Source organism: Lactuca saligna, chromosome 2 (assembly GCF_052625555.1).
Source record: "Lactuca saligna cultivar CGN05327 chromosome 2, ASM5262555v1, whole genome shotgun sequence".
NCBI classification, from domain to species: domain Eukaryota; kingdom Viridiplantae; phylum Streptophyta; class Magnoliopsida; order Asterales; family Asteraceae; genus Lactuca; species Lactuca saligna.
Window position 1 is genome coordinate 94,501,827 of NC_136418.1, and position 19,415 is coordinate 94,521,241.

Below are 19,415 nucleotides of genomic sequence, written 5' to 3' on the forward strand. Positions count from 1 at the left end.
TCTTGATTTACGCCACGAATCTGTTTACTCGATTTCTCATAAGCCCAACAACCGAGGAGAAAGGAGGGTACGAAGCCCCCTTTATTTCCATAAGTTATTCAAGGCTTTCGGGAATGCGAAAGGCACTTGGCCCAACTCGCATTTGACTTCTCGACCTCACTAGCAGTACTAATGGACCATTAGGGCCCAATAGCACAATAGAGCTATTGAAAGTTCTTTTACATGTAATTGGGTCATAGAAGGCCCATTAACATATAAGCGCGTTCCCTTCGGGCCCAAAGATCATGTTATTGGGCTAGCAAGGCCCAACAAGCACGATTTGAAACTTTCAAGCCCAAAGTTTGAATGTTGACTCCTCATAGTTATCATGTGTTTATTGAAATACTATGGTTTATTGATTTTTGTTTTGTTATTGATTCAAGACCGAATCAATTCGTTTTGTAACGATATTGGTTGTGAGAGTGTATTTGTTTTTACGTTTCGTTGGTAGTCATGGATCTTGTATTTTGTCTTAATGAATTAGTTTGTTTAAAAGTAAGATTTTTACCTTTTCACAACCTTTCTTTTATAAAAATAGCACTTTTAGTCATTTATATAAAAGAATTTCATTTTAATCCTTAAAACATTATTTTGACACTTTTGTATCTTAAAGTTGTTGAAAAGACATTTTTAGCCCAAATTTATTTTGTAAACAGCTTTAGTCCTTCCATAATGATGTTTTCTCGGTTAAAACCCTCAATTTCGCAACTTTGAAAGTTTTGGCCCAAAATAGAAAATTTTTACATTTTTGATCCTTTTTGAATTTGAAAAGCATTTTTGACCATTGGAATAGTTTTATTACACTTCAAATCCCCTATTTTACAGAAAGTTGCCTTTTCAGCCCCTCAAACTTAGAAATCTCGCATTTTGAAGCTTATTGGGCCGAAAAACCCAAATTTAGCCCATTAAATTCAAAATTTACATTTTAAGCCCCTCAACAATGTTGTTGTTCAGAAAAATTATTATAGAAACTGTTTGGACCCTTTTGACCCTCCAGAAATTATAATTTGTCGGTTTGGCCCCTAAGTTTTGTATTTTAACATTTTTTGCCAAAAAATGGGTTTTATGTTCAAGTATGTTCATCCTAACCATATAAACTATTTTTCTTGACTTGATTAGTGTAAAATAGTTTAAGTTATGTTTATTTCCTTCCTCATGTTTTAGATCTCGGTTTTTACACACTTTTTGGATAACATATTCATCACAAACACATGATATCACACACATACATGCATCAAATCACACATAGCATACACTTACACATAGATCTACACATTTACATGTATTCCCCCCCCCCCCCCCCCATAAAACTCATAAAAACCGAAAAGAAGGGGGTATGAAACTCACCTTGAGTTGTGGATCGGTTTTGAAGAAGATTTGGAGAAGTTTGGTGCTATTTTTGGCCTTAGCAAGTTCCTTGGATGGATCTCGAACTTAGTGGGTTCTAAGATGCAAGATCATGAACTTGAATGATGATTTTTATGAAATAAATCCCTTGAACACCTCTTAGATCTCGAAAATTTGGAGAGCGTGGGGAGAGAGTTTCTTTGAGAGAATTTTGAATGAAGTGTGTGTGTGTGTGTGTGTTTGGTTTCGGCCGAGAGCAAGAAGAGAGGAGAGAAGAGAGAGGATTGATAAGATGGTTGCATGGAGATTTGGGTTATTTGCATGGATAACTTCCATGTAAAAATGAGGTGGCACTAATAAGTCAACTCCTCTTTTCCTTTGGGCTTAGGCCGAGAATGGAGAAGAGAGGATAGAGTTTTGGGACTTGAGTGATTAAATCCATGATATAGGTCCAATATACATCAAAGTATAAATTTTTATGGCCCATTAGGGCTATTTAGTTTTGTTATGGCCCAATATGGTCCTTTTATAAATTTTATTTCATTCTAGGCCCAATATGGCCGAAAATATTAAAATAAATGAAAGTGGGTCCAATTAGGGCCCATGATATTCCAATTGGAAGCTTATTGGTCCTTTGGGCCCAATAAGGAAATCCTAATCCAAAATGGACTTAAACAAGGATTTCTGAGGTTTCCAACTGTTTGTTGACTATTTGCAGCGCTTGTATGAAGTGTTTGATTGAAATTTTACTGTCATAGAGTAAGCATCATGCATGCTTTCATGTTTTTGATTCATAATTGACATAAGTGTTGTAGTTACAAGGCACCAAAAATTTCTAGTTGTGACACAAAAGTATAGATTGTTTCATTGTGAGGATCGACTAGGTGGGGTAAATTGCCTCTATGAGATGAAATTGTATCTTGCGAGTTCTAATATATATATATATATATATATATATATATATATATATATATATATATATATATACACACACACATTAAAACATTGTGGGATTGAAAACCCTATGTACTCACCAGGTGTCCAACCTTACCCACTCAGTTTATTGTATTACACGTAATGATATAAAGGATACATTTTGTTGAGAGATTCAAAGAGTATTAGGCCACTAGTTTAATTACTATAAGACTTGTAATATTTCATTATGCTTATGTTTCTATATACACACACACACACGTTAAAACATTGTGGGATTGAAAACCCCATGTACTCACCAGGTGTCCAACCTTACCCACTCAGTTTATTGTATTACAAGTAACGATATGAAGGATACATTTTGTTGAGAGATTCAAAGAGTATTTGGCCACTAGTTTAATTACTATAAGACTTGTAATATTTCATTATGCTTATGTTTCTACATTGACGATGACATCCAAATGTTTTGATATAAATAAAATATATTTATTCGAAAATTCTTGATAATATCATTGTCATGTTTTTGTGAACAAATTCTGTAATATTATCCCTCAAAGGGGATACGCTGATTTTTAAATAAGCATAAACAAATCAATCTTTTCTATCCATAATTGTGGATGTGACATCTACTATGACCTCGTCTACGTAGTTCGCCTATATAGTCGTGTCTATGGCCACCAAGATTTCCTACTCCTTGTACATTGCTACTACTGGCTTAGTTTTTATTAATAGACATCATGCTTTGTAAAGCATGTTAAAACTTGCCAATATCATCATCTTGCTTTGGCGAACTGTTATAACGTTGTTGCGGGCATCATAAAAAAAAATAAAAATTACTGCTTGGTTGCTGATATTGTTATATTTACACATATATTTAGGCACTATTTTAATACAATTTAAGCTATATTTGGTAAAATGAAAATATATTCGGTACTTATTAAGTCAATTGTAGTTGCAACCAAAAAGAACATTCTTGAAGAAAAGGGATGAAAAATGAAAAAAGTTGGATATCGGAAGGAATGGAGCAAAATCTGAGAGCTTTAAGATCTCGGTTCCCATGACATGGTGTATTGAAGACCACAGCGTGGAATAAAGAAAGATCTCGGTTCTTTACGTGAGAAAAGAAGCTCACGACATGACCAACATTCAGTCACGTCGTGACCACTATATCGTAGAAGATTGCTACACGAAGTACAAGTTTCCATGTTGACTACATATAATTACTAAGCTCACATTGTGACGCTCTATTGGTCACGACATGAGGAGTTTTACGTAGATTTTAGTCGACTTTTTGGACAAGAAGCTGCGAAAATCTAACCTTGGAAGGAGAAGAAGACTGGAGATTAAGAGCTTTAAAGATTGTAGCAAATAATAACACATCACATTTGGTTTGCATTAGATTGATCGTGTATAGTTTAAACTCTTATGTTTTTATATGTTTATTTTCTATAATGATGAGCTAAATCATTAGGCTTTTGTTTAGTGTAGATGAACCTTAATACTATGTGTTAGTTTCTCTTTCACGGATTTTATGAAGTTGGTTTATCTTGCGTTTGATAATCAATACCTAGCATGTTAAAAGCTTTAATCATTGTTTCTTAGATTCAAGTTATGTGTAGTTGATAATCACATTAATTGCATGAAATTTTCTAATTTGTTGTTTATGATCATTAAATTGCTAAAGCTAGGATTAGCCAAATCTTAGATTAGGTAATAATACTCACAAATTTAATTGTTATTAGAGAACATAATTTGTTCATAATTGTGTTTGGATATTTGTCTTGATCATAGATAATTAATCTTTATATATATATATATATATATATATATATATATATATATATATATATATATATATATATATATATATATATATATATATATATGTTAGATAACCCAATAATCTTAAATAATCAGCTATATGTCCACCTGTGTATGATCACATCATAGTTGTTCATGTATTAGTGAAAATATTAGGATATTGGATCATGATTCTTAATAATATTTATATTGGTTACCAACTGAATTATTCCATGTATTGAAACTAATCATAGGAAAAAGAGGAATTCAAAGCAAAACGAAAGTAACTTCCTAATCTTGATTACAATCATATTTAGTTAATTGTTTTCTTAGTTTTTTTAGTTAATTTAATAGTGAAGTTAATATGAACTTGCAAAATCAGTTGAAAACCCTCATTTTTAGTTATTGTTTTAGATTAGTTTTTAGTAGTTATTTTATTAGCTAAATAATGTTTTGTGACTTCAATACCCGAGTTACTTTTCTATATTCTAAAGACTAGGTACACTACCTATAAGTGCATTAGTAGATAAATTTAGTTAGGTTCATAAATTTAAAACTGGTCTGTACACATCATGTTTTTGGCGCCGTTGCCGGAGAACGAATAATTTTAGCTTTTAATTTAATTGTTTTAGGTTACGCGATCGCTTTTGTGGGATAAAAACCACAAAAAGTTAATTTTCTGAATTAATTAAAAGTTTCTAATTTTATAGTTTTCACGTCATGACCATATTATTGTTAAGTTGTGAGAAGTTACATTTTTTCGGTTTTTTTAGTTATCTTCTTTTTAGGTCGTTTTTATGTTTTTGTTTTGTTTCAGTGAGATATGACCAGGGGTCCATCTTTCCTATCATACCACCACTTGCCGATCCAGAGTCTATATTCCATAAGAAGAAACATAAAAAGGTTGATGATTCGAGTAGTAGTTTTCACATGGACAAGTTCGAAATCATTGAAAAGACCACAAACCAAAAGGGCGTTGGCTGCGAAGTAGAAACTGGGGACGATGTAGAAGACGATGTCAAAATCGAGGTAAAAGAGATTACTGACATATCAGAGATGACGATTGTGGAGTACAAGAGGAGAATGTATGATGACCATGGTCCCGGTGTTGTTCCACCTGGGATACCACCTGCTACAAACTTTGAGTGCAAGGGCCACATTCTCATGATGCTCAAGGACATTTCATTTTCTAGGACAACCTACGAAGATGCCTTCAAACACATTGACGAAGTATAGGACATTGCAATTTTGTTGAACGTTCCGAATGTTTCAAGAGTTGTTGTATAAGTAAGGATGCTTCCACTGACATTTACTAGAGATGTAAAAATTTGGTTGAAGTCATTAACACCTGGAACTATTAGAACATAGACCAACCTTCGTGAAGCATTCATATAACAATGCATATCTCCTTCATAGATAGCCAAACTCGAGAATAAGATATCGAACTTCCAACAAAATGACGATGAGTCCTTACATGAAGCTTGGGAAAGATACAAGGGATTGCTAAGAAATTTCCCTCAATACGAGCTTAACGCAACAATAGGTTTATATATTTTATGATGGGGTAAATGTGACCACAACGTAACTCCTTAATTCTCAAGGACCAATGACAAAGATCAATCCTGCTAAAATCAAGGAATTAATAGAAGAATTTGTGAAACATTCAAGAGAGTATCACAATCCTCGAGAGGATATGACAAGGGGTAAAGGAAGTAGAAATAGAGGAAATGAGAGCTTATCAGCAATGATGGAAAAACTCAAAAATATGAACCAAAGGATGAAAAAGATGGGTCAATTTATATGTAACAACGTAATTTTCAAAAAAAAATTCATTTTTCAACAACCAAATTTATATAAAAATATTTTCAAAAGTATTCAACCGTAGTTATCAAAACATAACATATCCGTAGATCACAAAATCAAATCCCTCCTCTAGTGTGTACAGGTCACGTCGGTGCCTTTCCACGATCCTCGCTAGTACTTGAAACACATAACACTACAACTGTAAGCATAAATGCCTAGTGAATTCCCCAAAATACCGCATACAACACATACGCCACTCGAGGCTATAACATGACCCTCCGGTCGATGTGTCTCAGTGGGTCCCTCCAGTCTCGTAGCTCGTTGGACCCTCCGGCCCGGTCTGTATCGTTGGGCCCTCTGGCACGGTCTATAAAATCATACAACATACATATATCACATAGCACATAATCTCATACATAACACATAAGACCCTCTGGTCAACACATAATACCACTCTAGGTAACGTATAGTGAGAAGACTCACCTCGCGTAGCTCGGTAACTTGTAAATCTAAGAAATCTCGGACTCCGTGGGATAAGATCTAGCCTCCATGTATGAAATAACACTCAACATCAACAAATTTCCCTAGGCTAGACCATTCCCTCTAATCACTCTCAGGAAGGTAAAAGATCATTTTACCCCTTACTTGGCTCAATTACACTAAAGTTGACAAAACCCTAAAACTCAAAAAAACTCAACCCTCCGGGATACGCTGGGCGTACCCGGAGCCTTCACAGAATCGGGGTACACAGCCGCTTACGTCGTGCGTACTGGGATTACACCCAGCGTAATGCCAAGTTTCCTTATCCATCTCATGCAGGTCTTAATCGGTTAATACTTGCATGCAAACTTCAAATCTGACTCCTCTAATGTGACTTAATCCGTAAAGTTGAAACCTTTAAGCCTTTGCATGGCTGTAAAGATCACTTTGTGCTCAAAACACCTTTCATCTTTCCATAATGAGACTATAACTCATGCATGACACAAGATCCACATCCAAGACTAGATTTTTATGAATCCTCAACACAATATACACTAGAAAAGGTCAGATCTAAGCTCATGGAGACTCTTTGCACACAAAGTCTCCTACTTTGAACCAAAAACCCTAAAAATGGTCCAAAAAGTAAAACTTATGAAGAACAAGGAAAGCTTTGAGCTTTTTACCTCAGAAAGGATCTCCAACCACTGTAGAACGTAGATCTACACTTGTTCTTAAAGTTCTAACTCCAACAATGGCTCCTTCTTCACCTTAAAAAAATAACTTCAAGCTCAAAACACACACACAAGCTAAAGCACGGATCTCAGATCTCTAAGGACTCACTCAAGGGGATATGGTGGCTAGGGAAAAGGACTACATGTTCCTTTTATAGTGCACAAGCCAGAAATTAGGGTTTGCATCTGGGCTCGCTACGCCCAGCGTAACCCCTGGGTATGCCCAACATACCCTGGTGAGTCCGCGTTCAATTTAAGTGCTTGAGTGTGCACGGTGTACACCTCAGTACGCTCAGCGAACTCACCAATCCACCATACAACTTTAAGGGACTAATTTGTCAACTCTCTCAAAATAGAAGGGCTGGTACAATTCTCCCCCACTAGAACCAGACTTCGCCCTCGAAGTCTCATGCTGCGAACAACTCTGGATGCTGCTCCCGCATCTCCGACTCTGGCTCCCAGGTCAGCTCGGATCCGTTCCGATGTTACCTCTGGACCTGAACCAGGGGTACTTCCTTGTTCCTCAAAACCTTGATCCTCCGATCCAAGATTGCGATCGGTTTCTCAGCATAATTTATACTTGCATCCACATGGATATTCTCTAAGGGTACCACTACTGAATCATCGGCAATACACTTCCTCAGCTGCGACACGTGGAAGGTATCATGAATCTGGTCCAACTCCGTAGGTAGCTCCAAGCGATACGCTACCTTGCCCACCCTCGCGATCACTCTAAACGGCCCAATATACCGGTGTCCCAACTTGCCCCTCTTCGTGAATCGGATCACTCCTTCCCAAGGAGATACCTTCAGGAGCACGAAATCACCAACCTGGAACTCGAGTTCGGATCGTCGTCTATCCGTGTAACTCTTTTGGCGACTTGGAGCGGTCAATAACCTCTGTTTGACCTGCTGTAGATGCTCTGTCGTCTGAAGCACTATCTATGTACTACCCATCACACGTTGCCCTACCTCGCCCCAGAAAATGGGGGTACGACACCTCCTTCCATACAACAGCTCAAAAGGTGGCATACCAATGCTCGAGTGATGGCTGTTGTTATAGGAAAACTCAGCCAAGGGAAAATATGTGTGCCAACTCCAGCTGAAATCCAATACACATGACCGAAGCATGTCCTCGAGCGTCTGAATCGTCCGCTCACTCTACCCATCGGTCTGTGGGTGGTATGTGGTACTAAAATGCAGTCTCGTACCCAATTCCTCATGAAATTTCTTCCAAAATCTGGAAGTGAAACGCACATCTCGATCTGAGACAATCGAGATCAGTACTCCATGCCGCGATACCACCTCCTTCACGTACAATTCTGCCAGCCTCTCCACAGAAGAGCTCTCACTGATGGCAAGGAAATGAGCGCTCTTCGTCAACCTTTCCACAATCACCGAAATTGCATCGACACCCCTAGCATTCCTCGGCAATTTGGTGATAAAATCCATGGTAATTTGTTCCCACTTCCACTCGGGAATCTCTAACCGCTGTAACTTATCGTGCAGCCATTGGTGCTCGGCCTTAACCATGCGATAGGTCAAGCACCTCTCTACGAACCATGCAACATCCCTTTTCATATAGGGCCACCAATACTCCTTCTTCAAGTCCAAATACATCTTAGTGGCCCCGGGGTGGATCGAGAACTTCGATCTATGCGCCTCCTCCATCAAGACAGTACGCGTTCCGCCGACAAACAGTACCCAAACCCGACCCTGGAAGGTCATAAGTCCTCGACTATCGGTACCAAACTCCGATACCTACCCGCTTACTCGCTCTCTCTTGCGGTTCTCCGGTCTCACCGCCTCCGCCTGGGCCCCTCGAATGGTGTCCCATACCGGACTCATCACTCTCAATCTCATGCAAACATCTCGTATCGGGGTGCCCTCCGCCCTTCGGCTCAAGGCATCGGCTACAACATTAGCCATGCCCAGGTGGTACAGGGTCTCACAGACATAATCCTTCACCACATCCAACCATCTCCTCTGGCGCATGTTCAGATTGGGCTGATCCATCAAATACTTCAAGCGCTTGTGGTCCGTGTATATCATACACCGAACCCCATACAAATAGTGCCACCAGATCTTGAGGGCGAACACTACTGACCCTAATTCCAGATCATGAGTGGGTTACCTCGACTCATGAGGCTTTAGCTGTCTTGATGCATATGCTATCACATGCCCCCTCTGCATAAGCACCGCTCCCAACCCTGATATCGATGCATCACAATACACCATGAAATCCTCCATCCCCTCCGGAAGGGCCAACACCAGGGATTCGCATAATCTCTAGCAAAGTGTCTCAAATGAGTTCTGCTGCTCCGAACCCCAAGAAAAAAGTAACACCCTTCCAGGTCAACTTGGTGAGTGGCACGGCGATCTTGGAGAAATCGCTGATAAATCTCCGATCATAGCCTACTAACCCTAAGAAATCCTGATCTCAGTAGGTGACCTCGGCACCTCCCAACTCATCACAGCCTCAATCTTTGCCGGATCGACCAATATCCCCTGCTGGTTAACGAGATGCTCTAGGAACTGGACCTCCCGTAACCAAAAATCACACTTGGCGAATTTGGCGTAAAGCCTCTCCGATCTCAAAACTCCGAGGATTTCCCTCAAATGCTCCTCATGCTGCTCTCTGGATTTCGAATATACCAAGATATTATCGATGAAACACAATCACCGATCAATCCAACATCGGCCTGCACACCCGGTTCATGAGATCCATTAACGCTGTTGGTGCATTGGTGAGCCCGAATGACATCACCACGAAAACGTAATGCCCGTGACGAGTTCTAAACGTTGTCTTCTGGATGTCCTCATCCCGAACCCTCATCTGGTGATATTCCGACCGCAAGTCTATCTTGGAGAACCAAGACGCCCCCTGCAACTGATCGAACATATCGTCGATCCTCGGTAACGGATAACGGTTCTTGACCGTTAACTTGTTCAGCTCCCGGTAATCGATGCACATCCGGTGTAAACCATCCTTCTTCTTGACAAAAAGGATCGATGCTCCCCAAGGTGAGCTACTTGGTCTGATAAACCCCTTTCCCAATAGCTCCTGAAGCTGCGAGGATAACTCCTGCATCTCGGATGGCGCAAGGCGATAGGGTGCCTTTGCAATAGGTGCCACCCCTGGCACCAAGTCGATACGAAACTCCACTTGCCTCTCGGGAGGCACACCCGACAACTCCTCGAGGAACACATCAGGGAACTCCCGCATAATTGGGACCTCATCAATCGAACTTGGCCTCCCAGCCGCCACTCGCGTCTCCATCACATATGCCACAAATCCCCTACAGCCCTGCTGTAAACTCTATCTCGCCCTAGCAGCTGAACAAAATGCTGACTCAGGACAGGTACCCTCACCGTACACCATAAGTACTCCCCCACTAGGGTCTCGAATCGTCACCAGCTGACGATCGCAGTCTATGATAGCTCCAAATTGGCTCAACCAATCCATGCCCACTATGACACATACATCCCCCATCGCAATCGGGACTAGGTCAATCAGAAACCCCACACCGAAGATCTCAAGTCTACATCCTCGAATCACCTCCGTGGCATACACTGCTCGTTCGTAAGCTATAGAAACTCGTAGAGGTCGACTCAGGGCCTCTTGAAAAATACTGATATGAAGACTAAAGGCCTACGACACAAAAGATCGACTCGCTCCCGAGTCAAATAGCACTAGGGCAGGCACTGAATTCACAAGAAAAGTACCTACACATAACATAATATAAGCATAATATCTCATATTCAAATAAATAAAGAGAAGAATACATACCGGCCACAAGGTCGGGTGCTGCGCGGACCTCCTCCGCTGTCAAATGAAAGGCCCTCCCACGAGCCTTTGGCGCCTCGGCCTTCACTTGCCGAACCTCGATAGCCCTAGCCGCAGGCACAGATCCCTGTTGTAGCTGAGGGCACTCGCCTTCCGATGGCCGGTCTAGTTGCAATGGAAGCAAACCGAAAATCCCTTGGGGCAATCCCTCGATATGCCCCTCCTTCCCGCACTTGTAGCATACTCCTGCCCGACACATCCCCTCATGACTCTTGCCGCACTTCCCACAAGTGCGGCCCTTCGCGCCCCCAGATATCGAATCAAAGGGCTTAGCCCGCTTGGCTGTCGGCTGAGACTGAGCCGGCCGCCGATCCATCCTCTGTGACTCGTCCTCCTCCCTGGCCTGAGTCTCCAACTTGATCTCCCTATTCCGGGCATGTGCCTGGAGCTCAGCAAATTTCCGGTAAGTCGATTTCGCCACGAACTTCCGAATATCTCTCCTTAGAACACTCAGATACCGGCTCATGCGAGCCTGCTCAGTAGACACCTGCTTAGGGAAAAACATCGCCCTCTCGTGAAACTTCTTGGTAATGACTGTAACAAAATCAGTACCCTGCTTGAGGGTCAAGAACTCCTGAATCAACCGTTCCCTCTCCACCGGGGGAACATACTCATCTCTAAACATGGCGGTGAACCTCTCCCAGGTCACCTCAGAAATCTCTGCCAGAATGAATCTCGTCGTCACAAACTTCCACTAATCCTTCGCTCCCAAGCAGAGCTGGTTCAAAGCGAACCGCACCCTCAAGTGTTCTGGACAAGAACATGTATAGAAACATCCCTCGATGTTAGAGATCCATCTCATCGTAGCAATCGGGTCTTGTGTCCCATCGAACTCTGGTGGTTTTGTGTTGCTGAACTCCCGAAACAACAACGAGTCACCTCCCTGAGGTCTGGCAGCAGCAACAGCAGCAGTAGCTGCAGCAGCTGCAGCCTCAGTCACCACTACATACTGCTCGTCAAAGGTCTCAATCAGTGTGGTCTTGATGTCCCCGAACATCTTTGGAATCTCAGCCCGGATGGTAGCAGCCACCTCCTCATGAATCAATCGACGGATCTCCTGGTCACTGACCCCACTGCTCTCAGGTGTGTGTTGATTCCCAACCATGATGCCTCTGAAATACAACATAAAAATATCAGAGACTCGATTGAGCATACTCGCACTCGATAACGCAACCCTAATCGTCCTCCAATACCCAAAGGATTCTTACTTGGGTTGCTTACTGATCTGGTGTCTTCAGTAGTACGGGCCCTATGCTACTTACCACACCATATCAACATTCAACCCAAGTGCTCCTCCTTGGATCCCGGATCGCAAGTACTCTACTCTCTCTATGCATTGGCTACCCTCCGATAGACCTATCATGAGCTCTTAACGGCTACCTACTCGCTCTCAAGGCATCTCATAGCAGCAAAAATCTCCTAGGATAAGGCATCACAAATCTCCTAGGATAAGGCATCACAAATCAGACCACTCTAGTCCTAATATGAATACCTAGCCTACTCTAGCATGCATAACATAACATAGCATATCTCATAACACATAATGTAAGGGTATTTTGGGGATTCACCATTCAGGCGCTGGCTGACTGCACACACTGCTCTGCTCTGTTTGTTTCAAAACTCCTTGCTCTTTTAGAAAATTTAATTTTTATAGTTGATAATTTATCAAATCCTCGGTTTGAGTTCAGATACGCCCAAAGGTGCATCCGAGTCCCTCAAACCAAGGCTCTGATACCAACTTGTAACAACGTAATTTTCAAAACAAAATTTTCATTTTTCAACAACCAAATTTATATAAAAATATTTTCAAAAGTATTCAACCATAGTTATCAAAACATAACATATCCCAAGATCACAAAATCAAATTCTTCCTCTAGTGTGTACGGGTCACGCCGGCGCCTTTCCACGGTCCTCGCTAGTACCTGAAACACATAACACAACAACTGTAAGCATAAATGCTTAGTGAGTTCCCCAAAATACCGCATACAACACATACGCCACTCGAGGATATAGCATGACCCTCCGCTCGATGTGTCTCAGCGGGACCCTCCAGTCCCGTAGCTCGTTGGACCCTCTGGTACGGTCAAAGCTCGTCGGACCCTCCGACACGGTCTGTATCGTTGGGCCCTCCGGACCGATCTATAAAATCATACAACATACATATATCACATAGCACATCATCTCATACATAACACATAAGACCCTCTGGTCAACACATAATACCACTCTAGGTAACGTATAGTGAGAAGACTCACCTCGTGTAGCTCGGTAACTCGTAAATCTCAGAAATCTTGGACTCCGTGGGATAAGATCTATCCTCCGCCTAAGCATATGAAATAACACTCAACATCAACACATTTCCCTAGGCTAGAACATTCCCTCTAATCACTCTTAGGAAGGTAAAAGACCATTTTACCCCTTACCTGGCTTAATTACACTAAAGTTGACCAAAACCAAAAAGTCAACCCTCCAGGTTACGCTGCGCGTACCAAACGTGTACGCTGGGCGTACCCGGAGCCTTCACAGAATCGGGGTACGCAGCCCCTTACACCGCGCGTACTGGGATTACGCCCAGCGTAATGCCCAGATTCCTTATCCATCTCATTCATGTCTTAATCGGTTAATACTTGCATCCAAACTTCAGATCTGACTCCTCTAATGTGACTTAATCCGTCAAGTTGAAACCTTTAAGCCTTTGCATGGCTATAAAGATCACTTTATGCTCAAAACACCTTTCATCTTTCCATGATGAGATTATAACTCATGCATGACACAAGATCCACGTCCAAGACTGGATTTTTATGAATCCTCAACACAAAGGATCTCCAACTTTGAACCAAAGTCTCCTACTTTGAACCAAAAACCCTAAAAATGGTCCAAAAAGCAAACTTATGAAGAACAAGGAAAACTTTGAGCTTTTTACCTCAGAAAGGATCTCCAACCACTGTAGAACTCGGATCTACACTTGTTCTAAAATTTCTAGCTCCAACAATGGCTCCTTCTTCTCCTTTTCACCATGAAAAGATAACTTCAAGCTCAAAACAGACACACAAGCTAAAGCACGGATCTCAGCTCTCTAAGGACTCACTCAAGGGGATATGGTGGCTAGGGAAAAGGACTACATGTTCCTTTTACAGTGCAAAAGCCAGAAATTAGGGTTTGCATCTGGGCTCGCTACGCCCAGCGTAACCCCTGGGTACGCCCAGCGTATACCTCAGTACGCCCAACGTACTCACCAATCCACCATACATCTTTAAGGGACTAATTTGTCAACACTCTCAAAATAGAAGGTCCATAAAGCTTACCTAGATTTTCGGGCTGCTACATTATACATTCCATACAAGTAGGTTGTAACAATTGCAATGGATCACACTTTACAAAATATTGAAATCTGGATGAGAACAGGAACTGAAAAGCACAAGTATGCTAGTCTAGTGGTGATTGGTTTGATGAAAATTAGAGGAAGCCAAAGAGGGAATTGTTGCCATATGAAGAATATGAGAAGGATAAAGAAGAAAAGTATTGGCAAACCGAACGAGGCTACTACCAAAAAGAAAAAAGAACCTACCAAGAAGAAACCGGATATTAAGTCAATGCTCAATAGATTCATGGAAGCTTCTAAGAAAATACATGATGTTTCTAATGTTACAATTAGAAGCCAACAAGCTTCCATTAAAAAGATCGAGAGTCAACTCGGGCAATTGACTAAGCTCATGAACAAACTATCAAAAATCCCGATCAAAACAACAACCTCACATCATAGCCATTTTCCATTGAAGAAGATGCCATATTTGAGCCTATACTAATCTTAAATGAAGCTACAAAGTAGCCTGATCCATAGCCAAAAGAATCAAAGATCAAAGAAGAAAAACAAGCTGGTGGCCAGTATTCACGACATGAGCAGGTACCTTTCACGTCGTGCGCTCAACATAATCCAAAAAATAATTCTTTTGTTAGGTCTCTCAACATTTGTTACCTTATCCTTCTCGAGCAAGGACACATCTATTGGAACATGAAAATGAGAGATTCATCAACCAAGTAGAGGGTGTTCCCATTAATATCTCGGTCATTGAAGCAATTAAGATGCCTGAGTACGAAGAATTCCTACAAGATCTTCTCGAAACTTTTCAATATCTAGAAAAGATGCCCATGGTTGTTCTAAATGAACAACGTTCAATGGTAATCACGGAAGGAATACCAACAAAGATGGGAGATCCATTACTCCTAAAGTTACTATGTGAAATTGGAAATGCAACAAAGACATACGCTTTAGCTAATTCTGGAGTTAGCGTAAATTTAATGCCTTATTCATTGTATCAAAAGCTTGACCTTCCATAATTGAAAAACACAAGAATCGTAATCCATATGGCTAATCGTTCGATGACTTATCCTCGAGTCATAGTTAAAGACTTATTGGTTAAAATGGGAAAAATCGTTTTTCCATTTGATTTTGTGGTTATAGATATGAAAGAGGATGAAGATGTATGAATTATTCGTAGACACCCACTACTCAACACCACAAGAGCCTTGGTAAACATTCGAGAATCAAAGCTTACCTTACGTGTGGGAAAGGAGGAGATTACACTCGAGGTTGATGAAAGATTCAAGAACTCTAGAAAAAAATATGAAATATTTTTTTGTGAATGGTGTGAATAACCTCAATGAGCTTGGAGAATTGGAAAAATTAATGGAAGAAGAAGTACAAACTAGGGAAAAACCAAAAGAAAAAGTTAAGCTCGCCAAACTTAGAGCCTCGATTCCACTAACTTTTGAAGTTTTTGCCTTTACCACACTAAAGTTTCAAGTTGAAGAGGAATGTCAAGAAAGTAAGGCAACGAAGCTTGGTAGAATGGAAGTGGAAAAGAAGGAACCCACTGAAGACAAAAAGAAGAGCACCATGGTTGAAAAATCTCAAGGAGTCAAGAGAAAACACGATGCATGCGAAAACATAAGTAAAAAAGAGAATTCAAAGAAAGCTTGTAGAATAAGGGTTGTAGCTTTAAATATGAAACACCTTGAGATGAAAGAAAACATGGATATTCCACACCCAACCGACACAACATAGAGCGGAAGGAGTCCGGCTCACAACTCCATTAAAAGAAGCGCTTCTCGGGAGGAAACCTGAGTTCACTTTGCATTTCCTTTTCTCTTTTCTTTTTAGTTTTATTTGTTTTGCATTGTTTTATTTTATTTTCTCACTTATTCATCTTCTACTTTAAAAAATCAAGTGGAGGATCTAATGAGTAAGTGGTAAAATTTTTCAAAGAAAGAAAAAACTGGAACTTTTTACAAATTTTAGTACCCACAACGTGGCCATTCATTTCCCGACGTGGGAGTTAAAAAATTCCTATTTCTGCCTTAAGTTTAAAAGCTCATGACGTAGGCATTAGAAAATTCATGACGTGAATAACGAGGGGACCAAACTCAACCTTTATACCCAAACAAAAACCATGTAACTCATTTGTTTAACACCACTTACGCATGTGTCACAACTAGAAATTCCAGGTCAAAACCAGGCCCAAGTGTATTGTATACACTAATTTTTTAGCTATGATACAATTAAGATGAATATTACATAATTCGAATTCATGTTACCCTAAACCCTAATGATCAATGCAAATAAAATAAAAATCACATGATATGGACATAAGAACTGGTAGTTGTGTCACAATCTTGAACACTTGAATTATAAGGACAACATATTTGAGTTTTCTATTAACAAAGAGTATAAGACCATAAACCCTTCCATTAGGGATATGCTTAGCCGTAAACACTTTTAATGGCCCATGGTTTGGCCGTGAACTACTTTAAAGACCAAAGGTGGTCGTGAACACCTTAAGGGATCCAAAACTTGGATGTGAACACCATTCTAGGAATCATCGTGGGCGTAAACACCTTAGTGAACCACATTAGTAGCGCAAACTATATAAGGGACCCATACTTGAATGTAAACACTTTATGCTTGCTACGATGCTTGCATATTTTAAGTGGTTTATAGATTTGAATTGAGGAAAAGACAAAAACATTTGACTTTACGGTGGGACATTTCAACCAATTCCAAAGCAATCCCAGTTAACCACATATTAACCATGAAGTAACTAAGCAAAATCCCCCAGTAACCCAAGAAAGCATCATATCCACTTTCACTCCATGGTTAACAAGCGTATACCATTCCCATATCACATTTCTTTCTTATCACTTACTGAGAAACCCCCAAGATTTACTCTCTGAGAATTCAAGCTTCAAGTCTTAGGATACAAAATTTCTCAAAGGCTTTCACTAAACCCATGTAAGTGATTCAACTTGGCCAGTGAACGTACACTTTATCTTGTTAATCTCTTCTTGCTTACACATAGTTTTATGTCATAACAACTCTATAGTGTCATAATCTTAACAAGTTCATCAAAAACTTCAAGTTTTCAGGATCAAAACTCTTCTCTCATCACTTCAACTACACCCTTCAACTACCAAAGGTGAGCTTCATACCCCCATTTCAAGCTTTTCTTTCTTTTGGGGGAGAATACAAGTCAAAGTCTTGTGTTAATTTTGTATAATTGCTTGTATGTGCATATTGTATGTTATGTGTTTTATATGTTGTGAAATCCATGCAAAAAGTCTAAAAACTTGAGATTTATGAATAGATCTCGAGAAGTTGGATTTAGTTAACATATTTTGTGGATAAAAATAAAAACTAGCTCCTAAAGGTGAACTGTTCTATTGATGTTTGGTAGAAAACACAAAGATTAGCTCAAAAAATGGTCATATTTTTAAGAAAATTTTCTACAATAAAACATGAAAGATGAAATATATAATAAGTTTGAGCCAAATATGAGATTTTTACTTAAAATGGGGTGAAAACGAACTATTTAGCAAACATGGGCCATTTTTTAACACTTTTATAAAAATGGGCCTTAAATGAGTATTTTAGTAGGAATGGGTTGTTTTCAACAATTATGACAATATTGGGCCATTTTTGACCACTTATGGTAATTATGGGCCATTATTGACCCCTTTGGGCCATTTATGACATTTTTGGATAACTATGGGCCCTAATTGATATTTTATTTAAAGTTGGGTCATTTTTATCATTTTCAGTACCAAACTATCTTTGACAATATGATTAAAAATGGGTTACCCTCAGCATACGTGATAAAAACGAAATATCTTGCCAACATACACAATAAACGTTATTAAACAATAGGATCAACTATTTGTGTAAATTTCTGTTAGGATTCTAGTGAGACGTACCTTTAGTCGTACCTACCTAGCATACGTGGTAAGTCTTGTTAGTTATAATTAATCAGAGTGTCCTAGACAGAGAGCAGGAGTTTGTGTATAGATGTCTATGGGGTTGAAATCCCACACTTGAGTTGTTCGCTACAACTAGACTATGCCAGTCTAGGGTAACAAATATCTTTCAACGAAATTGATGGCTGTAAAATGACAAGCCAGGAACTCCGTCATATTAGTATGGTTATAACGACTCACTTAGAATATAACTATATTATCTAAAATTTTCGCAGGACACACATTTGAATTGTAACCAACTACGGGTTGAATACTTTGAACACAATTTCACCATGCAGGTCTTAGTGTTTTAAGACCCCAATTATTTTAATAGAAAATATAGGATTTTCTGTGGAAACATTTTTCTTACAAGATCCCAACACAGATAAACAAGAACACACACACAACTATAGATGATTTGAAAACAAGACTCATAAATTATTTTCACAGAAGATATTGGATTTTTCTGGGGTTTTAACTACTACAAGGTTTTCATATAAAAAGTTCTTATGAACTCACAAAGATTTTTATGTTGACGCTATTCAAACGACATGTATTCTCAGGAACACAGTGAGACAGACTCTTTACATCTATGAACTTTGAATGAATGTTGTATTTTGATTTCATCAAAAATTTGTTATTTTGGGATGTAATTTTTGTGAATAAACACAATACTGTAAACCATGTATGTTGTACTCTTTAATGTATGATGATGATGATGATGGCTATGTTTCATATATATACATTATTATGATATTACAAGATGAATTCATTCGCCCCCGGACATTTCTGCCGTTCCAGTTCGGGGGTGTAACAACATGAGAGGCGAGCCTTACTCCATTTTGGTCCCCACTTCGATGAAGAGTTATAACCGACGCATTTCAAAGTCAGGTTGGCATTTATTTCTATAATATTCGAGGAGCTGTATAATACCAAAATCATGTATTGGATGGGATTTATTCACATTTAACATTGAACACCCACCAGTTATGCCACCACAAGCACCCTACATACCGACATGGGAAGAAATATAAGCATCCAATAATTTTGGGGCCGAAACTAGTGGAGTACAAGGGGACGTGATGAAGAATGAATGATTATCCCTTTTAATTTTACTTGGTTATTTTTGAGTTTTGAGTTTTTATTTGA

The 19,415-nt window shown here is 39.7% G+C and overlaps 1 non-coding gene across 1 annotated transcript; it reads right to left on the reverse strand.

Annotated features, from left to right (window-relative positions):
- Nucleotides 1-5,541: 5,541 nt before the first annotated feature.
- LOC145033122 (small nucleolar RNA R71) lies at nt 5,542-5,649 on the reverse strand. Its single transcript, XR_013677361.1, has one exon. It is a non-coding gene; the product is annotated as a small nucleolar RNA R71 (small nucleolar RNA).
- Nucleotides 5,650-19,415: the final 13,766 nt, after the last annotated feature.